Source organism: Cyprinus carpio, chromosome A6, assembly GCF_018340385.1.
Source record: "Cyprinus carpio isolate SPL01 chromosome A6, ASM1834038v1, whole genome shotgun sequence".
Classification (NCBI taxonomy): Eukaryota; Metazoa; Chordata; class Actinopteri; order Cypriniformes; family Cyprinidae; genus Cyprinus; species Cyprinus carpio.
In genome coordinates this window covers 33,897,656-33,925,307 of record NC_056577.1, presented here as the reverse complement: position 1 = coordinate 33,925,307, position 27,652 = coordinate 33,897,656, and the positions used below count along the sequence as shown (strand labels likewise).

The following is a 27,652-nucleotide window of genomic DNA, read 5'->3' as shown; positions in this document are numbered from 1 at the left end:
GACTATAAATAGACAATATTATATCTGATTTTTTTTTTAAATATACATTTTACATTAAAAAAAGTTTTGTCTTTATCTATTAAAGTTAACCACTTTAAAGTCTATTTTCTGTTTTATTATTATTAATACTACTATGAATTTAATACGTGGTTGCTATGTAGCAACGAAGTTGAGATGTTTTATCAAATGTAATGCTTTGCTCTATAAACGCATAATTTTTCCAGCAAATAAAAAACATTAATTATCCTGTTTTTTTAAAAATGTCCTGTTTGTTTCCTTTGTTATGACAGTGCGTCCCATGTTGGTCTGAATCTGCCCCGCTGTATGTGTCCCTCGCCTGTTTCCGTAGTTTGGCCCCACATAAACGCCTTCCTTTCCGAGAAGCCGGACGTGAGTGCTGAAGGTCGTGAATTAAACAGTAACTATCGAGCTTGCTATACGCTTACATCAACACTTATATACTGAAATCTGTATAAAATATAATAATACCACTGTTATGTTTTTAACACTATATAAGAGTTGATTTATTTTAGCTAAACGTGCCTCGTTTTTGAAGTACGTCTTGCCGCTTGTCGTCATTGCTAGCAAACTTAGTGTTAGCTAGACAGGTATTTATGTCTCAGAATATACTCACCTGCTGATACGAGGCTGTTATGTATCTATAATGTTATATTTAAAATAAAAGAAAGCTCTTCTCTTGCGTTTGCACGCGCTTTTATCACGTCTACAAAAATAAGATGCAAATTGCATATTAGCTAAAAGCGCTAAAAAGCTGCAAAGAAGAGCACGCATAAGTAGAGCAAACATAGAGATTCATATATCTGGATGATAGTAGATAATGAAATTGTGGTTCTTCGTTTGGTTGTCTTAAAAAGTCAGACAGACAATCCATTCGTGATGGTCAGGACAGCACGTAGCAGTACGAAATCGGTTTCTGAAGATTCTTTTATTAATGCTCATTACTGTCTTCTCTTTCTAGAAGTCAACGATTGTCACTTGTAAAGCCAGCAATGAGAGGCCTCCTTGCCAAGCGTTTGAGGTTCCACTTGCCATAGCTTTCGGTCTTGCCCTTGTGGCAGCAGTCGCCTTCAAGGTCAGTTGCAAATGTGCTATAAAATTCAGATTATGCTGATTTTTATGATTATATGCACTATAGTTGACCTTTGTGGTCTTCATAGCTGTTAAAAATTATGATTGGTACTTCATCTCTTCCTCTTGTCAAAAGGTTTCTTTAAATTAATTTAAAAAAAGATCTATAAATTCGGACGTTTTTTAAAAGCACCTTTTTTTTTTTTCTCATGATGTAACCTCAAAAGTCATTCTAATTAGTTTTCCTTAGATGATCCTTAATTTGTAGTCCTTGGCTATTTGGTTGCATCCCCATCTTTAATTTGTTTGTTTTTTTAATCTTGGGGCAAAAGGAGTTTAAATGTTGTTGTTTTTTTTTTCAGTTTTCCTTGAATCTGAGAAAAACAGTTTTTGTGTCTTTCTGCAGTTCACCGTAACGGAGCCCAGGAAACAAGCTTATGCTGACTTCTACAAACATTACGATTCAATGAAGGAGTTCAGTGCCATGAGGGAAGCTGGTGTTTTTGAAAAGTGTCAGACCCACTGGAAAATAAACCACTGTCATTGTGAGTGGCCCTTCAGTTGCATATATTAGTTATATTTGTAATACTTTTCATGCAATGCATAATAAAATTAAACTATATTCCATTATCTTGAAGCTCTAAATACGATCATTTGAGTACACTTTTTAAACCAGCTCTGGCTAAAACATCCCCAGCGTTAAATGGTCCAAACAAAGTGAGAGGTTGTTCATGTAATGTATATTTAATTAAATACTAGAGTTATGTACCTGGCTATAAATAAGAAAAATATGCCCATTGATACCATGATTATTTTTTTTCATGCACCGGTCGGGTGGTTTGGCTTTCATATAACTATTTTTTCTGATCTAGTGTATAGAAAAGATTCAAAATGCACATTAAAGTGTTTTTGTTTTTTATACACGTTATCTATTTGCATTTTAGATTTCAATTCATTTACATATCTGCAAAGGCCGTTTTCCTCAATGTCCGAGTCTTACTGTTTCGTTTTATTCCCATTTATATTCTGACGGTTTGTTCATAGATCATTCACCGATCTATCAACATTTTAATTTGTTAAAAATTGGTGACTTGGTTTTTTGTTTTGAACAACAGTATTTTCTGATTTCTTTAATAAATCCTTTATCATCAGTAAAAACCTTTAGCTCTAATCTGTTTTTTCAAACCTGGCTTTATCCACGTTCAGATTTCTTTCTGTTCAGGACAATGTGGCAAATTAGTGCACACATGAGTAGATCATGCATTCTATTTTGTTTAAACCACGTTTCAGAGACACTTGCTCTGCAAAAAATTGTTTAATGGGGCCGTGATTAATCAACAGGTGAAAGCATGGTGATGTATTGCTGAATTCACCTGTGGTGTCCACTGACTTACAACTTTTTCGGTTCTTTACAGGTTTGCCCCCCCTGCATTCCTGCTCTACATACTGAATCTTTATGAGATTATCAGATATGAACACTGATGTCTGATAGTCTTATTATAAACAAATAAACTATTGACAGCCATCATGCTGGTCGTGAACTTATTGGTACTTGTGTATGAAAATAAATGTCGTGCAAACCTGAATCTTGTCAACATGTTCGTTGTTTACATGAAAATATACACTTTGAGTTAGAGACCCCCCCCCATCACTGACCAGGTTGGTTGTTTACTATAGTGTAAATTTATATAAATGATAAATTAAAATCTCTTAATTGATCCCATATAGAGTAATGTTGCCATAGTCATGTCTAGAATAGTTATTTTCCATGCCATTAAAGAAAAATATGAAAATTTGTGTTAAGGTTTACTTTAAAAACCCTATGATGTGCTTAAACAACAACAGTTAGTTTGTACTTTTGACCTCCTTAAGAGAAGCCACATGGCTCACATGTATACTTTGCTGTATACCTTTTATTTTAAATGTATTTTATATTAATGGAATGATTACTAACTATAATGGCGCGTTTTCTATATATATAATATATACTATATATATATATATTATATTATATAATATATATAATTCTTATACCATAGTTATTTTGAAACTACCGTTGGCGTTGCCATATTGATCAACACATCATTGTACCACGCGCTCTGCACAGTATTGTTTGCTTTTGAGGGCTTTTATTTTGACAGCATTTTCCCAGCGTTCTACCGCACAGGAAGTGATTCGACAAGGAAAGCGGAAGTTGTTGTTGTTGTTGCATGAACCAACATGTTCCTAATGTAAGCATTCTCTACGGTCAATTTGTCAGTTAATGCGTATGCTTAGTAATGTCGTACCCAACGCAGTTTCTTTAACTCTCCCCGATACGGCTGCGTGTGTATCTGGGGGGTGAGTTGTTAGTTCTAGTGATGGTTTAGGGTATCAAGTGCGTTCTGTGCATGTGCCTTTTGCAGGGCTTTGTGCCGCGCGAGCCTGAGAGTGGACAGCATGTGTGTGTGCTGGTGGATAAACTATTAAATATTGTGTATTTAAGTCTAGATAAGGTACAACCGAACATGTCAACAATACCTGGTGTACTTCTGTTAGACTCAAAGGTAGGCAGGTAGCCTATGTGTTATGTGTTTGTTATTTGGCGCCCCACAAAGTTGACAGTCACTTTTTGATGTATTAGTAAAGCAATTATTAAAACATTATTGCAATAACCATATAATCTTCTAACCATATTGTATACCCGGCGGAAGCTTGCATTTTCATTGATATGCATTTTATTTAAAAAAAATGGTGTTGTACAGTTGGTTTTTGCACACTTTTTTATTTAGTTCCATGTAAATTGCCAATGTACATACATTTCTGTGCCATTGTTATTGCATATAATTATCTTTATTCCATATTATTATATACTCATGTACTTGTTACTTAACTGAATATGTTTACTATGCCCAAAAACCAAAACCGTAACAATATTAGTGTTGAACTGCCTAATATGTTGGATTAAGATTTGCATGTCCAGGAAGAATTATAATGCTTTGAAGAAATTTAAATATTTAGCATGTTAAAAATTTGTGTTTTTGGTGTTGATGAGACCTTTTCAAGATGTAATTTTAAACAAAAGTCCAAGTTTCACAAGGCTAATATGTCTGGCATGCCTAAGTCTGAAATGCTCTACCCAACAGAAGTTGCCTCCCTGTGTGACGCAAATTTGGGGCTTAATTTAATGCAGAAAAGTTTTGAATAGACATTAAAACGGCCGCCCCACAAACACGCAATGATGCACCTGAAAAATTTTTTTGTAGTGATGGTCAGTTTTTCCTGTAATGATCATTTGCAGATACTTGTATTTAGATGTGGTTTCGTAAGTTGATTTAAAGCTCAAGCTATATTAAATAATAAAATGAAAATAAATATTTTAAAAATTCAAAAATATAACACAATAAGAGGTTATATATTTATTTAAAATATTTATTGTTATAATGTATTGCATGTCTATTTAAATATATTTATAACATATAATTTATTTCTGTGATGCAAGCTGAATTTTCAGCATCATTACTCAGTCACATGATGACCTCATTCTATCATGCTGATTTGCTGCTCAAGAAACAATTTCTTCTTATCAATGTTTGTAAACAGTTGTGCTGCTTTATATTTAAATGAAACAAGAAATAATATATAATATGAGTAGAAATAGTTTAAATTACGTAGCAGGTATATAATGATACTTCTGGAATAAAAATATATTTGTCGTTTGTATTATATTCACAGGTGCCCGGGGTGGATCTGTGATCTGAAATCCGTTCTTCATGTCCGAGCTCTTCTCCTTTTTTGCACTCCATAAATAACTAACTGAACACTTGTAAGACCTCCACCTCTCCGTCTCCCACATGAGCGCAGAGAGTTCTCTTCCCGCTGGGCCGAGCGGCCAGCGCCATGCGGACCGGGATAGAGCCTACCTGGCAAGGGGGGTGGTGGTGGGGGCGGTTGGCAGGTGCGCGACAGGGGTTTGGTCAGGGGTACGACGGGAGGATTGGGGAAGGTGGTGGAGAGGGTGATTCGTTATATAGGGCCGGTGTGCATTGTGAGCGGCTCCGTGAGGCTGCGCGGGGGGTACCGAGGTCCGGGGCAAGGGGAGTAGGTGGCGGCGCTTTAGGACTGGTGCTTTCAGCTCCGGTTTTTGACTCGGCTGGTGTTTGCGGAGCCTTTTTGCGGGAAAACGTTGTGCAAAGCGCGGAAAGCGCTGCCGCTTCGCTCTCCAGCCTTCCCCGAGGTTCCTGATTTGGGCGTGGCCAAAAGAAATGCGTTCATCTTCTGCCCCGACCATCAGCACCACGAGTGCTGTGCGCCCTAACTTGCAGATTCGTGCAACGGCTCGACCGGAGGACGAGGATTTTATAAGGACAACTGGAGGAGCTTCCGCTTCGGCTCCGGGGGGCAGGTGGCGGCCGGAATGGGATTGTCTTCAACCGCCCTTCCCGTTGAGCCTCGGGGAGAGGTGACCCATTGCCAGGGGACTACCTGAAAGGAGAGTGCCAGCGATGGGGGGCCACAATGTGCAAGTTACCGTCACGTCAAGGAAGGAATTATGCATATGAGGGCCGTCCAGGGGTGGAGTTGGTTGCATGATGGGCGTCACGGAGGGGGTTAGCGGGATGGTGAACCCCCCCGGTGGTGGAGACGGACGTGTTGCAGTGCTGGGGGGCCTGCTGTGCTTGTGTGGTTGGTAGCGTGGAACACATGGTCATGGCATGCAGTCCCAAGTCTATGGGCAGCTGCAGAGACTGAAGGGCATTGTGAGCTGGAGGTGTGGGGCTCGAAGGGAGTGTCTGTATGTCGATGGGGGACGGCATGGTCATCGGCGCTACACGCCAGGGGCACCTTGCTCCGTCTACGACCCTCTGTTTGAGAATGGTATGTTTGAAGCTAAGGGCACGGTCGGAGGTGGCCCCTGTCGACACACACGGCCTTCCAGCTTGAAAGAGACGCCGTTTGGAGGGGCGTGCGGTTGACTGATGGGACAACACCGGTGGACATTATGACCTGGGGCTCAGACCACTCGTGGACGACCCGGACCGTTTAGAGTACCGCTTACTAGGAAGAGGGAGAACTCCCTACTGAGAAAAGAGGGAGAGAGCTTAAGAAACAGGTGACCACATGTTAAATGTACTCATTTACTTTCACCCCTTATGTTTGTTCCAAACCTCCCTTCTTCAGTGGCGAATACAAAGAAAGATATATGGGTTTGGGGCTCTGCAAAATAATATAGTCCACATAAGTTACTAAAAAAAACTTAGCCTTAGCTCTCCAGCCTCGTTCTGTACAAATATAGAGCTTAGCAAGATGCATGGGGGTGTGCCTGATTTTGTTCAAAAAGACCACAACAGAAAGACATTTCACATTGCATCAAAACCTAGTTGTAAATGAGTTTAGAGAAATACAGCCAGTAGAGGAGAATATTTATAACAAACGGAACTGTTCCTTATTTTATTGTGCTTTTTTGCAGTAATTGTTTTAATATATTGATATTATTACAATTTTATTTTTGTAAGTTTTAGTAAGTTTTGGACCTTTTAATTTTTTGTCGGTTTTTTCTAGTTTTAGTATTTTTTTGCTGTAACTTTATATATATTTGTATTAGTTGAGTTCATTTCTAAATGAAAATGCATTTTTAATAGTTTGTTGTATTTTAGTTACAATAAACAACAGCTTTTTTTAGGGACCGGCACGATAATAAACTTCGTATATTTTGTCTAAAATAACCTAAAAATAAAAACTTAAAAACCAGTATCAGTAGTTTTAAATGCTGCATCCTAACATTATAAATGGCAGTATAAAAAATAAATTTGACTTTGAGATTTGCTAAAGATTTAAGTTTATCTGTTTTTGATGAGTTTAGATGATGATAAACGTAATCTGTTATGTAAAAAATTAGGCATGCATATTAAAATATTTCCAATATTGACTGATTTAATTATTAAAAATCTCTGATATTAAACTGATATGAACATAGTACAAGGCATCCTATTAGTATTATTTTATTTATATTTTAGATTCATTTTTTGTGGAATTTTTGGGAGATTGCCCTCAGTCCCATCTTTGACTGTTACTTTTTTTAAATTCTGGGGGGGGTGACAGTCCTGCAATAGATAACTTTTATGTTCCACAGGATGACAGATAATTAATACAGATTTTGAATGAATTTGAGCTATGAATAAATGAGTGCACCAGAGTATTTGCATGATAAATCCTGCAATCCAAACCTGCCCCTCATCTCCCCCCTTGTCCTTTAAGATCAGTGCCAGCATCTTTTTTGTTGTTTTTTTTAACATGTACCGGGGACACCTGTACCTGTCCTAACTCGGTTTAGGGTTTAAGTGCAATTCTCCACCCCTCCCCTCTTCCTTTTCCTCCCAGGTGTCCACTCTCCATAGCCACACGCGGTGCTCCTGGAGCCGCAACGCTTCCCGTTTTCCGCAGCCCGGCTAACTGAAGACCGTCCTCCCCCCTGCTCCGTTCGAGCAGAGTCTGGCGCCCCCTGTTGGTTGTTCGACTCCTACAACAGGCATCGCCCCACAACCCCCACCACTAGAGCGCGCTGGTCTGGCAGCCCCGTCCCGTCACGCAACAAAGGAGCTGGTGGCCCCCGGCCGGCGCCTCCAACCGCCCCCCCTCCAATCCCACAATGCAGCGCCCCCTATGCGCACCACCGTCCGCCTCTGAACCCCGACCCCATCTCTGCCGCCCGCGCTCAGACTATCGCGCCCCGGGACTGGCTCCACCTGTTTCCATGGTCCCCTGTTGCAGTTTCGTTGGCCCGGTCGCTGTGTCAATGGCCCCAACTTTGCCCTGGCCTCCCGATGCGCAATCCCGACCACACCGATGGTGTCGTTTTATCCCATCGCCCGAGAGTCATGAGATTCACCCACATGCCTCATTAGTCTGCGCAGATGTTTTGTCGCAATATATCCCTACCTTTTAAAATCAGGCCCTCTCTGCTTACCACCCCTTTGTTTACCTTCCACTAACCCGGTTCAGTTTATCAGGTGACGGGTCTGTTTTTGCACTGACGGAACTTCACACTTTCTGTATAGACAAAATAAGGAATTCTTCTCAAATTTGAGTTTTCTTGCCATAGCTTTACTGGCTATGAATTGCCTTTAAGAGAGCCGGAAAAAAGACTGCTCGAGATTGTGGACATTTAAAGATGGAAACTATTCAGCTAATTCGCTGCAGAGGAGGATTGTGGAATATATACGTTACCTGTTAGCTGTCAGTTTTTTGTGGATTCTTTTTTAATAGTTTGTTTTGTGAATTGCTGTTTTGTGTGAAACTGATTACTTGGTCTTTGCACAAAAATTAATGGAATCTGACCCATTACAGCAACATATTAATTCTTGTCATGTTTACATACAAAAAGCAAAGAAAAATCATATATTGGCATAAAAATGTTTACTTATTTATTTGCAAAACCTAAATAACTGCATTTTTCTGTCTGACTATTGGCCATGTTTTCCTCCATCTTTGGTGAGTATCTTTGAAATCTGACATTTTGTGAATGATTGTGAAATTTTTGTTTTTATTTTCTTCTCCAAGCCAAACTTCTTTCTGAGCTTGATCACTTTCTCATGTTCTGCTGAGAGGAGAGAAAGAGACTATAGATAACACCATTGTTTACACCTCCTCGGCCTGGTACCATGTTGAATTCGGATACCGTTTTTTGTATCCTTTTTTTTGTTTGTGTGTATTTGTGTTTGGTTGTCTGTAATCTTTGTTGTATTGTTGTTGCGTGTATGTTGTGTAATTTTTGTTTTTTTTTTGTTTGTTGTTTTTGTTTTTTAATGTTTTTGTATTGTTTTTTGTATAATGGGATTTCATTGTGTGTAAATTTTTCTATAGAGAATTTCAGAAAATCACCGTGTTTCACTTCTATGCTTGCTTAAAAATATTTTCCCGCACAATGCCCACCAATTATTTTATGCAGAGTTATTAGAGTGTAGAGTTTAGATGCGTTCTGTTTGATAGATAGATATGAAATTTTAACAGCCACATTTTTTTTTTTATTTTTTTCAATTGTTATTAATAAACTGAAAACACCCAGGGAGCCGACAGATTTTTTTGAAAACCCAATCCCACTTCTAATTATTGCTACTTTTAATCGTTCTCATGAACGAAAAGGGCCCCCCCACTGGTCATGCTTTAGTGATTTGTGCTTGTGATTGTTGTTTTTAAAGCTAATATAGTACTAGGTTTTGTGGTTCTACTCAGATTAAAAGTAGGGTGATTTTTCATGCAAAAAAGTTTCCACGCATCAGAAGTATGTTTTAAACTGACCAGTTCTTCCACCCCCTCCTTCCTTTATTTTAATCTGATATATCCACCGTTGTAGCAACTATCTCTCTTGCCAGGTTGCAGGACACAAAGGCACATCTGGATGCTCTGGACTTCAGCCACAAAACCACCTATAGTGTCTCTATGGGCGAGCCGATTATCTAAAATCTGATTTGGTGACATGACTCTGGGCATGAATTGAATACAGCTCTTGAGGCAGCAGGTGGTCAGCTGGTATGAGAGCACCTACTGTGACAAGTACATTTTCAGCTTTCTTTTTATCTGTCTTTAAATCATTTATATAAGTCAGTTTTGACTGGTTAAAAATTGCCTTTTTTAAACCAGTACAATCCAATTAAAGATACTCTAGTAATAAAGGTAAACGCTTGTTAGATAACATTATAGAAAATAATAATAATATAGGTAATGTATTCTGGATACGTGCATACCATTTCTTGTCAAAAAGTGTTAGTTTTATTTTCAGAATTTGAAGTCTAAGTTGTAATTTTGATTGAACAAAGAATCAAAAACAAGATCCCATTAGATATATGGAAAGTCCCATTTTTTTTCTGTTATCACCTTTTTTAAAAACTAGACAAAACTGCATGATGGATATGTTCCACCTGAGAATTATGACTAGTCAAAATTGCACTAGATATCTTACAAAAATTAAAAATGATCACTAGTCAAATATGCATTTACCGATATGGTTAGTTTTGGCTTAATCCACACTGATTCATTAGGAAAGGTTTTACTATGGACCGACTTTATTAGCATTCTATTTAGGGATTTGATACTAATGATGTCTGTGTGCCCTCTAGAAGCCCTGCGTTCTGCAAGTGACCATCGCATTGATTGTGACAATCCAAAGAAGCACCAAACGTCACTTTTTACAGACTTTTATAATTAAATGTTCCCTCCTGGTGGAATGACCTGCCCAACTTCAATCCGAGCAGCTGAGTCCTTAGCACATACACACTCTTCAAAAATCGGCTTTAAAACCAACAGTCTCTTCCATCTTTATTTGACCCTCTAACTGTTAACACCTCACGATAGCTCTAATGTACTATTCTTTAAAAAAAAAAAAAAAAAAAAAAAAAAAAAAAAAAACCAAAATCTAACTGCCTTTCTAATCTTTTTTGTATTTCTGTTTTTCTTTTCCATTATTATACAATTAATAAAAAAGACCTCTAACACTAGCTTTTCCCTCTATTTCTTTTGTCTATTCTTGTTTTCTCCCCTTTTTATTAATATTTTTATTATATTATTTAAAAGCCCTTACTACGTGTAACTGCGTTAAGCTAACTGAGACGTGTTAGTGCACTTATATATCATTTGCTCTTTTGTTGTTTTTGATTGCTTCCATTGTCCTCATTTGCAAGTCGCTTTGGATAAAAGCGGTCGGCTAAATGACTAAATGTAAATGTAATGGAATCAAAATGCAAAATCATTAGATGGCTACCACCTTAAATTAAAATCTTAAAACTGATTTAAATTTGAATACCTTATATGCAAATAACTACATTAAAGAAAAGGATATCCAGGATCATATTGCAATTACTTTTTGCCCAGTCACAAAAATGAATAAAAAATGGAATATTAATCGTTTCCATTAGTCACGTATGTAAGTCAGATAGAGTGCTTTAACATTTCCCTTTAAATCAAATTGCGTCTAGTCAGAAACTGACTCAGCGAGATGTAAAGTGTAAGTTAGAGAGCTGCCCTACTGTAGCTTCCAACAAAGGTTTTTCTGTGAGCTTTAAACATAACTGCGGTCCGTTTTGGGTTGTGGGCGTGGATCTGTCCCCTAAGTAACGGTGCGGGCACACACTTCGATCGGGCTTTCAGACAGACGATCCCTGCACAGAAGGAAAAAGTGAGCGGTCATGCCAGAGGGGTAAAAGCGGCAAGTGGTGTCGCAATTTCGCTTTCTCGGGTTGATTATTGATCCGCAGTGATCAGGCACTCTCTGATTAATTCAACAGTCCATTGCGCGCACGAAACGCTCGAACTTTAACGCAGCATTCATATTGTTGACAATTTGAGTTGCAAATCGCCGCGCGCAATCGCTTTGGTAATCGTACTCTCGACTTTGAAAAAAAAATTGCGTGGTGGCAAACCATAGCCAATGGCGCACGTTCCGTTTTGATTTCAGGCAGGGCCCGATAAAACTGACTCGGGTACTGTCGGAAAAAGAAGACTGAACCGTCCCCGTGACAGCTCATCGGGGAGAAAATGTACGACCCTAAACACTAACGATATTTGATGCCCAAGGCAAGCGCTTCTTATGGACTTTTGTGCAAATGTCCTCAACTGCCTTGCTGCCCGTTTTACCTGGCTTGGTTACTATCAGGAGTGGCCACTAGTTTAGTGCCGTGTTGTGGATGGTGGCTTTCAAACGCACTGCAGGAATGGAAAACACCTCGGGAGACCAAGGAGGCGAGACTGAAGTCTGCTGTAGAGTTAAGTCAACGACGAACCAGAAATACATATCCTCAAAATCATTATAGAATGTGAGAATAGGACCTGCCTTTCTTGGGTAAGAATGCACAAAAGTGTGTCTTTTGTTATTCTTTAATAAAACACATTCCATTTGTTTATTGATGTATAACGTCCAAATAAACCCACACTGCGTGCTAAGAAATACGGAGTGGTAAGCCAATTTAGAGGACATCTTTCGAGCTGATGGTTGGCGCTGTGTTGGGTGTGTATATCTGCAATAACCATGTAGGTGTTGACATAGTTGGCCCAAAGATTCCCCATCGCCCCAAATCATCTGCTGAACACCCATTGTTGCTTTTGTCATCCCTTCCACATTTTGCACACGCTTCCATTAAAGAGTTTTATTCTATATTTGGTACATGCTCTCATGGCTATAACTGTGGTGAAAAAAAAGTTTAAAGTATATATAAAATATATATAACTAAAATTAAAACGTTTTAAATTAAATCCAAACATCAATTATTTATTTCATTTTTCAATTTTAATTGGGATATTTTTATCCAAGAGAAATCGAATTATACGGCTGCAAATAATATATTGTTATTGTTTTTGCAAGAAAGAAATGATGCAATTGGAGGAAGAATGTGTCATGATGACTGAGGTGGTTGTATGTTTTTTTTTTTTTTTTTTTTTTTTTTTTTTTTTTTTTTGTAATGTTTACCATCTTAATAACCATATCCACTAGTAAAAACTTGTTGTGCTGTACACTTAAATAAGCTTGTATGCATTGCAAGCTTTGCATTTAGAAATGGTGTTTACTATTTTTTCTTCATAATTCCAGGTCAGACTTTCCAGATGTGGAGAAGGTTGAATGGCTCAACAAGGTAATTCGGAGAAAAAACATTTTTGTTTACATTTGTTCATTGGATGCCCACATGTAAAAATCAAGCCTGTAATCCCATGTTAATCCTCTTGAACCGTGGACTTTAACCCCGACCACCCAACCCGTCTGTATGCCCTCCCTCATGTCACAACAGCTGTCCTGATGCCCCCCCCCCCCCACACACACACACACACACACACACACAAACGTGGACACGGTGCCTGGTGAACAAAAGCTGCATATTCTATTATCACACCATTCCATTCTTAACCAAACACTAATTCAACCAACATATGTTCCTGCCTTGTGATTAGTAGATGAGATGCAATGCAACGTTTTTCCAAGAAATTAAAATTTTAATGGCCCTCTTGCATCTCTACAAACATTACCAATAAAAATTATACAATAGTTGCCCAAAACACCATAGTAAATATAACATACAATTAAAGATAGAACCCACTTTATAATGATAGATAAAAGATACCAATTAATGGCATAACAAATAATATGAAAATGAAACCAAATGATAATAATAAAAAAACAAAACATAATTACATAACGCTTCCAGGAAAAACAATAGCTATTTAAAAGCCGGAAGTAAAAAGATACATTTTTTAGCGTTCTTATTAGGTTTTTAATGGGAGATTTATGCAAAGATATAGGTGTTCTTTTTTTTTTAGTTAGATTTTGGGGTTTGAAAGAACTTTTCTTTTTCTTCTTGAGCTTTATTGAAATTCGCGACAGAAAGAGGAAGGAGAATATAGAGCATCATCCTTTCCTGACGTCTTTATAGCATTTGTCCTTCTTTGTGATGAAGCTCATCCCATTTCAGTAATAGTCTTATTATATAATAGTGTATAATATATGTAAAAGTGCTGCAACGTATCGTTAGAGCACAACATTTTTTAGGCTTGACGTTCTTTACCAGTGATTCACAAGTCAGATATTTTACGCTGGCATTCATCCCAGCCGAGACTCTACCCTTGTTGTACCTCGTGGTCATGTGGTTTGTTTATGAGTCACAAATGCTATTTCTAAATTCTGCGGTTTGCTCATGCAACAAACAATCTGATAAATACCCTGGCAACTGGGCTTTCGCGTCTGTTATCAGCTCTGAACCTCCGCGAACAACAACAACAGTCGCTATAGTAACATTCAAACACAAATGGCACGGTGTAAACAGCTGCAAGCAAGCCGTAGAACAACATGAGTTTATATGAGCGTTAAGGGAACATATCCTTTTAATAATTTTTCAAACATTATGAAATGTTGCTTTGTCAATGATGTTCTAAACCTCTGAACCGGTAGTAACAGTTTAAAAACAAAAAGCTAAAACGTTTCCAGAAAAAAAAAAAACGTTCCATGCACGATGCAAAATAGTCTAAAAGGATAAAAATGACACATCTCTGACATAAAATATGACACACTCTTTCTCTTCCTGGTCCTGGTTTTTTCAAGGTTTATCCAGCAGGCCTTGGCCATTTATTGGTCAGTATTTGAGAAGCCTGTCTGACGGAAACCATGCTGCTCCATCCATCCGCGGCCTCCAGCTCCTCATCTGCAGACGCTTCAGCTTTTAGTCTAAGTAGTCCGACTTTGGTGGCAAGGTCATACATGCCTCACTTCACTTTACAGCCTAAGCAAGCCCAATAAATAATATTCCAATAAAAACATTCCCACCATCTCCAATCCACCACAGTACGCAAGAGATTAAAAGAGAGCTCCAGTGACCCTGACACCGTGTCTAGAACAAGCGTTCTGTTTAAAATAAACGCTCTAGAGAACATTACAGTCATCCTGATGTCTCTGACAAACATTTCCTGATTAAGGCATAGTGAAATTTAGATGTTTAAAGTCATTCAGAAATATTATAAGACTGAAATTGTATATTTTTGTTGCAAATATTTTTAGCTAATACTACAGGGAGGATGTGAGTCGATGGAAAAGCTATTAATTCATTAAATCAGAAAAAAGTGATCAGAAGCGTTTCAGAAGGCGGGGCATAGAGGAGCAACACATAATGTACATTTCTGTGGAAAATAATGTGTTTTTTGATCCTTAAACCGCAAAAACACATTGCATTTACAACCACTACACACAAATAATGTTCTTTTAGCGATGTCATATGACCACCCTTTAAATATTTAACATTAAGATCATAGATGTTCTTCAAGTACGTATTTTAGATCAAAGGGGTTTTGGAATCCCTGAACTATTGTATCCCATTTAGCAGTATTGAATAATATTCATAAAGAAACAACTAATTTGCCCAATATTACAGTCTTGCCTGGCATTGTTTTTTTTTTGATCTTCTACAACAGAACTTTCTTTTCATTTTCACAGCCTATGAGGGTGGTTGGAGTGGAAGGCTCATACGGAAATGAGAAAGGTCAAATTCTGCTAGACGTTTACATTCAGGTGACGCATGCATCTGAGACTCTCTGCAAACCACAAGGTCCTATATCAGGGAATTGTCTCCTCAGGGATTGTGATTTTAAAAGCCTTGTGGGTTACTTCGATATTGTGTCTGTATTTCACAAGCTGCAGCTGACAAAACAAGATTGTCAAACTGCAGCCAACTCAGATTGTTCCAGCCTGAATGAGTGTTATTCAGAGACAAAAATGAAATTGAAAGACTGAAAAAGCATTTCAATTCATTAGTTTGTAGTTTTAGTTGTTTTTGACAAATTCAGCAGAATTCCTTAAGAGGTCTAATATATTTGGAAGAAGTTAAAAGCAATCCTAATGTATCCTCGATCGGCCGTCTTTTCCAGCTACGTGGGGACGTCGAGATAAATGTGGAGGTGAAGAGGTATTTCTGCAAGGCTGGCTGTGAAGGAATACCAGGGAGTGATATGATTCGTTTGTGACGGTAGATTTGATGCACACTCACAGTAATAAATGATGAGAGTTTAATTCCACCGGCGCTTGTCTGTCAGCTTCATGAATGATGCGTATGATTTTGGAGCCTCTGATCGGTGACGTCCCAAATCGTGGGTGCTGTAACCATGTATCGTTCTTTTCAAAGACCTGTGAGTTTCTCTAAACATATTCTACAACTATGAATAAATCGGTAACCCTTTAGTTTTAAGGGTGCAATTCTCACTAGTTGCTTAGCATGCATATCAATTTCTAGCAAATTGGCTGGTTTTAGGACTTAGAAAGCACATATTAATGCCTTATTCTGCATGATCATATTTTAGATCCCTTAATCCTAGCCCATACCTAAACTTAACAACTACCTAACTAACTGTTAATAAGCAGCAAATGAGGAGCTTCTTGAAGCAGAAGTCGTAGTTAATAGTTAGTTAATATGAGAATTGGTCCCAAAACTAATGTGTGACCCAGTAAATGTTCTTGTATGGTTCTAAGGTAAACAAAACAGAAGAACTGTTTTAGGCTGTATTCTGGCTCTTGAGTTTGTCTAGATAGTTCTTCAGAGATTAAAAAGTTACTTGCATGACATTAAAGGTGTTTGAAATGTAAAATAAAATAGAGCAAATCACTAATAAAGGTTCATATTAAATATACGTAAACGTTGTGACCATTAACAAAATAAAAGGACAGTGAACATGCAAATATGTTATTAAATATTGAAATATTAACTTAAAATTCTTATGGCAAGCCTGCCTTACCGCCACTAAATAAAAAATAAATCAAGGTAATTGTGCTTTTTATCTCACAATCAGAATTGCGCTCAACAAATAAAAGCCGCAAGGTTACCTGCCCTTGTTTATTTAGGTTTATTACCAGTAGTACTGCAGTACCACACACGGCTTACCATAAGATATTGCAAGCGTTAGGGAAAGTGAGAACTGGCTGCGTTTATAAACTCGCAATTGTGAGTTATAAAGTCAAAAATTGCGAGATATGAACTCACAATGTGGCTTTGAACCCAATAGAGAAAAGCAAGCGGAATGGCACGAGAGAGAAAATCAGAAGTTGCGACTTTATATCTCCACAATGCGGCTGATTGGTTATAACTCACAATTTTGACTTTATAACTTTGCAATTGATAGTGTTAAATAAGAGTTCAGAATTGCCAAGAATGAACTCAAGTTACATTGCAGTTACCTTTATTTTTATATTTCAGTGGCGGAAACAGGCTTCCATTTAATAATCTCATGTGGTATTACAAGGTAAAATATTTAGGTCAAAATAATTTTTGGGGAATCACTGCAGTAGTATATAGTTTCTTAGTATCATCCTTTAATATGAGAAAATTTAAGCTCTCCTGGGCGTTTGAAAGCATCAATACATGATTTCTTCTAAAAACCCACATTGAGACTTTTACAAGGTTCATCTGGGTTCTTCGTTCTTTAAGCAATAAACACATAAGTGTTTATTATTCAGTAGTACTCAAGAACAGAATTAATGTAGTTTGTTGGAATCATTGGAATCTTCTACTTTGCCCTGTATATTGTGTTAGAAACTGAACCATTAACCTGGACCGTTTTGACCAACCTTCTGGACGATTCCAGGCCTCAAGTTGAGTCTTGCAGTCATTAGAGATACACACTAATATGTATTCGGCTTCAGTAACACTACTGTCCGGAGCTGCCTTCATTTGGTGTGTGTGTTTCTCCCTCTGAATCTAATTAACACTTTTTCTATCTCTGAAATCTGTTTCTCAGTGCGATGTCAGATACTAAGACATCAATGGCACGGCGATCGGCTTCATTTCCATGGTTCTGCCCAATTCGCTCCACTGTTCCCTAGTGGCAGACCTGCAGTGTTTGCGCACTGCTGCTTTGGGTTGCCCTTTACCCAGGGTAACACGCTGCACAGCAACACACCTGCGACGACACACCGGACCTTTACAAATGCCAATATGCTTCACTCAACGATACCAACTAAAATGCAACATTTTCCTGTGTACACAAAACACTCAAAACACCATAAGGAAGTACTTTGGTTTTTGCAATTGAAATTTAAACTACCATACCAAACTAGTTTACCACATGCAGGTTTTTGGATCCACGCCCCACCAAGGCTGCTCATGTATTTCTGGTTCACAATATAGTAAAAACAGCTAAATTTGTGGTAAAAAATATTATTACAATAGTAAAATAACTAGTTTGTTGCTATTTGACGAGCTAACCATTATGCGTGTATATATAGTCCGTTCATCTGCGCTCTGTGTTTAATCGCCAATTTACTACAAGTCGATGGTGGAAGCTGAATGTTTCAGCATCACTTGGCCCACATGATCCTTCAGAACTCATTCTATACTTCGTCCTGATTTTGATGCTGTAAAGAAACTTTTCTAATTATCATTGGTTGAAAACAGCTTCAATATTTGTGGAAACCCCCCCACCCCAAGATTCTTTTGATGAATAGACAGTTCAAAAGAACATCAATGTATATTTGAAAACTCAAAATCTTTTGTACCATTATAAATGTCCTTTTCTTGTTACTTTTGAATCATTTAAGCTTCTCGGATGTGTCCTTCACATTTGGCAGTGCACATTAGAAATGTCAATCGTTAACCACATTTTTTTATTGGAGAAAATAGGCATCAAAACCCAGTCCATCTCAAAAGGATCGTTCTTTCATTGACATCCACACAACATTGGTAACCACGTATGAGATTTGCCTTGCTTCATTTAGGAGTAGATGCAGTAATGAAAGCGTTTCTCTGACAACTGCGGTCTCAATTCTGTGCATCTTTACCCTTTCACCTAAAGGGAGTTGTGCGAGATTCAACCTGCTGGAGGCTGATTGGCGCGGTTTGGCCTTCGACGGATGACCTGCTGTGCGAAGGGTTGGTTATGGCGGGCATGTCCTGACCCATACGCCCTGCTCAGCACGTCCGGCCGCAAACCTTCAAATCCCGCCATCTGGACACACACGTCAATCCCAAATGGATGAAATGTAGTTGGTGTTGGGTTAGTAAAGTGACACCCACATTTATTAATTACAACAAAAAAACAATAATCCATTATTATTATAAAATCAATGGTGTATTGATCTTAATGTGATAAACATCTTAATCTCATGTGTATCAGTGTCTTTTCAGTTCAGATGTGGAACCATTTACCTACATTTTGTCATTGATTACTCATGCTGTTACTGTAGGTGTGTGTTTGGTGTTTCATGCATTGCGTGGTGTGTCCGGTCAGGTCCTCGTTCATGAGGTTTGCCTGGTCAGGAGCTAGAGGTGGAAATGTTTGATAAAGATCCTGATCATTGATGATTTCCTGGGCAGGTACCATATCACTGCATTTCTTCTCTGTCCATCCATCTCTCATTTATTCTTTAAAAGGTGTTTTTTCTGTTGCTGATCTCACACTACTCTCATCCTAGCGTTGATTCTCTTTATTTCCACTTGTGCTCAGGACAAAATTAGATTTGGGGGATTGTGAAGAAATCTAAAATAGGGGATGAGGTGAGAACCTTAATTATATTCCTGTGTGTGGGTGTGGGTGTGGCTGTGGGTGTTGTGGTTTACCTGGTTTGGTTTGCAAATCCTTGCAAAATTTCACCACAAGACATGAAGTCTATATTGATGAACCAGTTATAAACCACTAAATCGTAAACCAGTTTTGCATATTGCAGTTATTTTTATTTCTGAATGTAATCATCACATGGATGAATGCTTGATTCTGATTGGTCCATCATGGCATTCTCCCGTCAAATATTTTTAAAGATGAGGGACTTTCATTTAACTGCTTTTCAAAATCTCTTTGCAGTGGTTATAAAAAGATCAAACTTAAAATGACATATTTTCAATTGATAAATTGAATATTGAAAATCAATAAAAGCTGCAATATAAGCTAAAAATAAATAAAATTTGAAATATTAGCAAAAAAAAAATATGTTTGCCATGGTAACCGACTGAAATAGGTTGAAGCCGAAGTACTTATATTACAAAGAATATTGCTGAAATAAAAGTAGAAAAATTATGACTATGATGTATATATATATATATATATATATTATATATTATCTAATATATATATATATATATATATAGATATATATAATATATCTCATATGAAAATACAAAAACTTATGAAAAATAAAATACAAAAAAAATAAATATAAAAATAATAAATACGAAGCACTGATTTTGTATCACTCTGTTCACTTTTCTGCCATAATAAAATAATTAAATCTGAAGTGAGTATATGAAATGTAAGTGCATTTTATTTATTTATTTTTTAAATAACAGTGTAATAAGTGTATTAAGCTGCTCATTATTTGCAAAATAAACTATTTGGTTCTGAAAAGGCTATTTTATTTTGTATCAACCTGAAGGGTTGATTTTACAACAATGGGCAGCTTATATAGTGAACATTGGTGTCTTTTTGTTATAATGTTGGTCATAGGTTTTGTTGTAGCCTGTCTCATTGGTGTTTATTTCTGTTTTAATGTCCCCTTCTTAGTGGTTCAACTTGAAAGACACCCCTACAGGACGGGTTCATCTCAGACTTGAGTGGCTGACACTAGAAACCAACACAGAAAGACTAGAAGACGGTTAAGACCCGTACATACACAGAACAACACGGGGGTTTTGATGGAAAAGGGTGTGCTCTGTTCAGCGCACATGCAAACAGTGTGTTCCTCTACTCCACCCGTTAACCAATCCCAAGTTAAGACATCGAAAGCTTACTTTGCACGCTTGGCAAACAGAGTGTACTTCAAACAGAATTTCTTGCAGTTGGTTCGCCCCTCCCTCCATTGCCCTCAATTTTTTTCTCTTTTTCTCTCGCAGGTCTGAAGAGAAATGAAAGTGTGGTGAGTCCAAACAGCAAAGCCTCCCTCAGCAGCTATGCTTGGCAGTGTATCTGGACAAGGCTGAGGCACTTCCTGTGAGTCATACTCTCACATCCTCTTCCTGCTGCCACTCACACACAAACCACACATTGTAATTCGGGCCCAAAATGTGCTAAGTCTGGCTAAAACCTGCTTTTGGTGACATCTGAGCATGTCCATTGAATGGAAAAATTCTTCATAAATAAACAAAATTTAGCTTTTTTTTGAAAAAGTAAAAAAAAAAAAAAAAAGTTTTGAATAAAATTATATAATGCTCTTATAATTAGCTTTATATGACAACTAAAGTCAGTTTACGGGTGTGTTTCACACTTGTGTTCAATGTTTGTTTCGATTAAACAAAAAAAACGACCTCTGGTTGCGCTTGCTCTGTTATCCGGTTTCGTTTGAGTAAGTGTGAACGCTGCCATACCAAACCCTGGTGCACAACCAACAAGCGGACAAAAAGATAGGTCTCGGTCCTCTCCCAACGAACTCTGGTGCGGTTCGAATGAAATATAAATGCACACGGACCAAATACTTTTAAAATGAACCCAAACAGGAAGTAATTACAAGATGAGCGATGCTTTATGCGAACGCCGGACCCACATGGTCAGGTTGTGAATGTATCACTATGCCATTCTGATTCGGTATCTTTAGGTTCACTGTCAAAAATGCCGAATCATACAGAAAGCTAATTCTGTATGATTTTATAAGCTTGATTTCCCCACGGTGGACAAGAGTCCACATTAGTCCAGTTGTGTGTATTCCCGGTTTAAGTCCCAACCGGGATAGGAAAAACCACACACACACATCCACAGCCACACACCCACCACACACACCACACACACACACACACACATTGATTATTATAGTAAATGTATTTTCTTAAGCAGCAAATCAGCATCTTAGAATGATTTCTGAAGAATCATGTGACACTGAAGACTGGAGTAATGATGCTGAAAATTCAGATTTGCATCACAGGAATAAATTACATTTTTTAATATATATTTAAAATAGAAAAGAGTTATTTGAAAATTGTTGTCATATTCTACAATTTAACGGTTTTGACTGTATTTTTTGATTAAATACCTGCAGCTTTGGTGAACAGAAGAGACTTCTTTCAAAAACATTACAAAATATTACCTACACCAACTTGGTGTACTGTACATAGATTCGCTTGCTAACTGTACTTTGTGTTTAAACAGTTAAAACAGGAAATCTAATCATATTAATGACAAAATCATAAGAGAACTATAATGCATTTGCTGCGGTGTGTTTTGCTTTTTAAGTGTATTTGTGCCTTTTTCTTCTGGTTTTCAGATGAAAGAAAGGCAATAAGGTTCCCAATCCAATCGTTCAAATCTCATGCAAGATGTTACTCGTGACAGCCGGTAAGATTCACACCTACCATCTGTCCCCAAATAAACCTTCCCATGTGACCCGCTCTTTCTCGCTCCACTCAATTTCCCCTTTCTCTTAGATTTGCTGGAATACCGTGAACACCCCATTGGGAGGACGCTTTCACTTTCTTCATCAGAGATCCAAGCAAACAGGACATTAGCGTACAGGTATCCTAACATCATCTGCCTGGAATTAGCATTCGTCTGGTCTGATCTGTTTACAAACCCACAGCTCTAAATACTAGTGAAAACACGGCTCATATGTGAATTAATGATGTCACGGTACCAAAATTTCAGTATTCGGTACCGATACCAGTGAAAATCCACGGTTCCTCGGTACCAATTTCGGTACCAAAGCAAAACACAAAAATATGCTAATTAAAAAAACACACTTTTTATCACTAAAAATAAAACCAATGCCATTCTTTATACTTATTTACAATTGTTGTTTAAAGTTTTTCTACAAGTAATTATAATTATGAAAAACAGTAAAACAAGTTTTCACCCAAATTTAATTGTCTTTTTAATTAATGAAATTTAAAACACATTTTATTTTTTGGTAAATAAAGGGGATTTGCTATTAAAATTAAAACATGGAAGAAATATTGTCAGATTTATTTCTTTAAAAAAATAAAGTTTTATTAATTTTTTTCAACAGTAGTAGCAGTATCAAATATATTCTACTAAATAATAGTAATATTTCTAGAACAATGCCGTTATGTAAAAATGAACTTTTATTTTGACGGGTTGCCGTGAATACCTTTAAATTGACACCTGGTTTTACTCAAATGAAACGGTAAATGCTTGTGAAGTGACTCAGAACAGTTCTGGTGATGTTGTTTATGCATTTATCTCCTCATTGAGACGGCAGATGTAGTAAACAAACCCGCACGTCTCTGCCATTCATTCATTCACACAGAGACGCGCAGAACATGCAGGATTCATATTTCAACCAACTTCTGCAGCTTAACATTTACAGATACTGGTCCATATGGAGATTTGATTTGATTAATTTATGCTAACTTTGTCAAATTCCGTGACTGTCCATATTGAAAATGTAAGTTTCATTTTCATGACTGGATTTTGAGATTCCGTCCGCGTTTTCTACTTTGCGGAGATCATAGTGCTGTATGCGTCAAGAAACGGGTTGACCGGGTACTCGGTACCACCGGTACCTTAAAGAAACCTGGTACCGTGACATTTTCATTTTTTTAGTACCGACTTGGTACCGAAAGTACTGGGTCTTTTGACAACACTAATGTGAATGCTTGCAGTATTTTTTCCACATGTCTCTTCCATCTCTTTCAGGTGAAGGATTAATGACCGTGTTCAGGTTTTGGGAAGTCTGTCCATTCCTGTTTCCCGTCTTCTCTCTTGCCAAGATCTGACTTTGGATGAATGGTTTAATCTGGAGAATTCTGGTCCAGGAAGCCGCATCCACATCAACACAGTGCTCAGGGTAAATTCATCAGACACACAATACGCACTTATTATTTTTTTTATTATCAGTGTGTGCTGCTATTTTTGTGGAAACCAAAATGATGATTTTTTTGATGAATAGAAAATTCAAAAGAACAGCATTTATTTGAAATAGAAATCCTTTGTAACATCATACATGTCTTTCCTCCTCTTACTTTTTGATCAATTTAATGCATCTTTGCTGTATAAAAGTATTCATTTATTTCAAAAAACAAAAATCTTGCTCATCCCAACCCCTTAAACAGCAGTTAATGATGTTATACAGATTTCAAATGCATTATATTTGGAGAAAAAGAGTCTCATTCTTTGTTGATGTCATTTCCTGCAGGTGCTCTGGTTGGATGAAGCCGCCGCAACTTCCTCTCTCCTCTCCAGTGACCCTCTTTCCAAGAGTTCTGCATCACGTCCACAGAAGACGACGCCCCATTCCAGCTTCGCCACTGAGGTGTCCATGAGTCAGCACTGTCATTATCTCTGTAAACTATTAATAATGTGTCGCATTAGCCATACGAGTACAATATGTTCTGAAAACCAACATCCTAATGGTCTGACTTCAGTCGATCATAACCAACCTCTAAAATCATCTGCTCTTTGTTCCTGTAGGGGATGCTGCGTATCCACCTTGTGGAGGCTCAAAATCTGGTCGCGAAGGACAACATGATGGGTGGGATGGTGAAGGGCAAGAGCGACCCGTATGTCAAGATCCAAATTGGAGGTGAAACCTTTAAGAGTCAAGTGATGAAGGAGAACCTCAACCCCACCTGGAACGAGATGTATGAGGTGGGAATGCTGGGAAACACATTTAGAAATCAACTCTAGACACTATGTCTATGTCGGGAATGGTATGCTACTGTAATACTCATGCAATTTATGCAGTTTGTAGTATGTATATTCTACATTTATATTAGGCATGTTGGCATTCGCCTAAAATGTGCTGTATACAATTAGAGCAGACTGCATGGAATACTTTATCCCATGATGCATTGCGCTCAACTTGACATTTCATTTCCAGAAGGACTAATGAAACTGAAAATTGATTTTAAACCACATTTTTAACTAATGTTATTTTTTTATTAGACTGCTAATAAAAGTCATTTTCTTAAAAACTTGAATTCTTAATATAAAATAACCATATTTATTTCCAAACATAACTGGATATGACATATTAAATTAAATGTACATAATATATTTTATATATTTATATTTATTTGTTTTAAAAAATGTAATATAGTCATGCAACAGTGTTTCAAATGTGTATTTTTTGCATGTTGCATGTTCACACATGCGGCAATGCAATTCAAAAGGCTCTACAAGCATAAAGAAGTAATTAAAGATAATCCTAAAGTAGTATATAATTAAAACTATAAAAAATAACTGTTACATGTCAGTGGATATATACTGTTTACATGCTATTCTTAAAATAATAATTAAAAAATATATTTTTTTAAAAATAGTAGTCTGTAAACAGTTCAGAACATTTATTTTTGGGACTTTTTTCCTTATTAAATGAAAATAATAATAAAATACTAAAATAGTGTATAACTATCTAACAAAATATAAAAAATAAATTATTTAAATAAATATATATAAAAAAATAAATAAAGAAAAAAATATAGAATATAAAAAATAACCTTATAATATAATAAAAATAACTTTTATGTCAATAATGACATACTTTTTACATGCTATTTTTAAAATAAAAATATCAGTCCGTATACAGTAGGTACAGAAAACTATGCGTTATGCAAACGTTTTCCTCATTTAAGCTGCAGATTGTTTAACAGCATGACAAAGTATTTTTTACTTTTTTAATTTCCCATGATTATTTTTAAGGTGGTTTTGACGCAGCTTCCTGGTCAAGAGTTAACGCTGGAAGTTTTTGATAAGGACATGGACATGAACGATGACTTTATGGGCAGGTATGAGGGCTGCTGTCAATATAATCCATGAGAACTCTAAGCATTGTTTTGTTTTAGCATCATTTAGGCATATGTTGGTTTTTCTTTTAGGCTGAAGATGAATCTGAGTGACATAATCAGCTCTGAGTACATTAATGAAGTGAGTATATGTGCATCAGTAGTAGTAAGTCTAAAAATAAGCTGTGTGAATATACTGATACATGTGTGCTCTTGTGATTTGTGTTTGTGTGTCAGTGGTTTACTCTGAGCGACGTTAAGCGTGGCCGTGTTCATCTCGCTCTGGAATGGCTGCCCACTGTAACACAACCAGAGAAACTACAGCAGGTGAGCAAAACCAGTCTCTGTCTGTGTTGACAATGCATTGATAAAACGGACTGGTTAACTGGGCGATTTATTCATCAGGTGTTGCAGTACCAGTCAAAGAGCTCTTACCTGAATAAGACAGTGCCGACTGCCGCTCTCCTGTTTGTGTATGTGGAGCGCGCGCATGAGCTTCCTGTGAGTATGACACACATGACATCTCTTGAATATCTTAATATCTCTGTTGTTTAGAGGAGACTGTTTGATTTTTCCTCTGAGAAGAAGACTTTCGTAATCTTGCATGTATCTCTAAAGTGTAACTGTGTTCGTATTTGCCAAGAAACAGTGCACGTTCAGAAGTCTGAAACATTTACCCATATTTACTGTCTGAGATGTTCTCATAAGGCTTATTTTTTCTGTTTAGTTGAAGAAGAGTGGAAAGGAGCCTAAAGTTGGAGCTGAGCTGATTTTGAGGAGAACGTCTCATAGAACCACGGTGAGAAACTGTTTAAACACAAATACTGTTGAATTGATTTATTAATGATGTGTGGCTGCAATCATTCTTTTTTTTCTTTTACTTGATACGTTGTGATGAGTATGTGATCGCACCAGCTCTCCGCAGTGGGATGAGGCATTTCACTTCCTGGTTCAAGATCCTTTGAATGAAGACCTTGTTGTGAAGGTAAGAGAAAAGCAAACAGCACATTTTTTGTTATGCATGTTATGCACCTGACTTGAACCTTTCTACTACCACTCTGCAGTTGACCCACAACTGGGACTTCTCTCTGGGATTTGTGGTGATTCCCGTCAGAGAGCTTCTCTCTGAGCCAGATCTGATGCTGGACCAGTGGCTGGATCTGGATGGAGCGTCACCCCAGAGTCAGATTCTGCTCAGAGCTCAGCTGAAGGTAGAACACACACAGACATGCTCTGTTATTTGAAATGTTTTTGAAAGAAGTCTCTTAAGCTCACCAAGGCTCCAATTATTTGATAAAAAAATACAGTAAACACAGGAAAAATGTAAAATATTATTGCAATTTAAAATAATTCTATTTTAATAGATTTTAAAATGTTTATTTATTCCTGTGATGCAAAGCTGAATTATCAGCTGCCGTTACTCTTACTCGTTACTCTTCATTGGCGCTTAAAATTTTTTGTGGAAACCATGGTGCATTTGTTTTCATAATTTTTTGATGAATATAATTTTTAAAGGAACAGCATTTTTATTAAATGCAAGGTCTTAAATCAGAGCAGAAACTCTTAAATTCATAAAATCATGGCATTAAATCTCACACGCACTGCAAAAAATAAATATCTTCATCCGTATTTTTGAATTCCATTACAAGTATCTAAACTTCCTTGAATCAAGATACATTTACTTTTGAGATGCAAAATGAAGAAATTAATTCTTGTTTTCTGAGAAATTTAACTAAATGTTTAAAACAAGAACGGATATCTGTCAGTAGGGTATGATAATGACTGAGCACATTAGCAGATATGTGTTCTTGTTTTATTCAAAAACTTGTGCATTTTGAGCAGTTTAACGGAAAACAAGACTTCTTATCTCATGTCATTTTGCTTCTCAAGTAAATGCATCTTGATTTAAGAATTCAAATTAGTCATTAAAATTATTCATTCAAATTGTCTTGGTCTTTTTTTTAAGTCTGGTTTCCAAACAAAATAAAAAACGATCTGACCCCAAACTTTTGAATAGTAGAATGAAAGAGTAGCCTCATGTAAAATTAGTTTTTTTAAGAAGAAGAAAAGAATATGTGACCCTGGAACAATCTTAAGTCACTGGGGTATATTTGTAGCAGTAGCCAAAAAAACACTGTGAATGGGTCAAAATTATTGATTTTTCTTTTATGCCAAAAATCAATAGGATATTAAGTAAAGATCATTTTCCATGAAAACATTTTGTAAATTTCCTACCGTAAATATATCAAAATGTAATTTTTGATTAGTAATATGCATTGCTAAGAATTAATTTGGACAACTTTAAAGGTGATTTTCTCAATATTTTGATTTTTTTGCACCCTCAGATTCCAGATTTTCAAAGAGTTGTATCTCGACCAAATTTTGTCCTATCATAACAAACCATACATCAA

At 37.1% G+C, this 27,652-nt stretch overlaps 3 pseudogenes; all 3 read left to right on the top strand.

Moving 5' to 3' along the window:
• The first annotated feature begins 995 nt into the window (after positions 1-995).
• Positions 996-1,622, top strand: LOC122145241 (annotated as a pseudogene).
• A 1,974-nt stretch (positions 1,623-3,596) lies between these two features.
• On the top strand, positions 3,597-6,153 carry LOC122145434 (annotated as a pseudogene).
• Positions 6,154-8,540: 2,387 nt separating this feature from the next.
• The window catches only part of LOC109107340, a 31,244-nt pseudogene continuing 12,132 nt past the window's right edge, over positions 8,541-27,652 (top strand).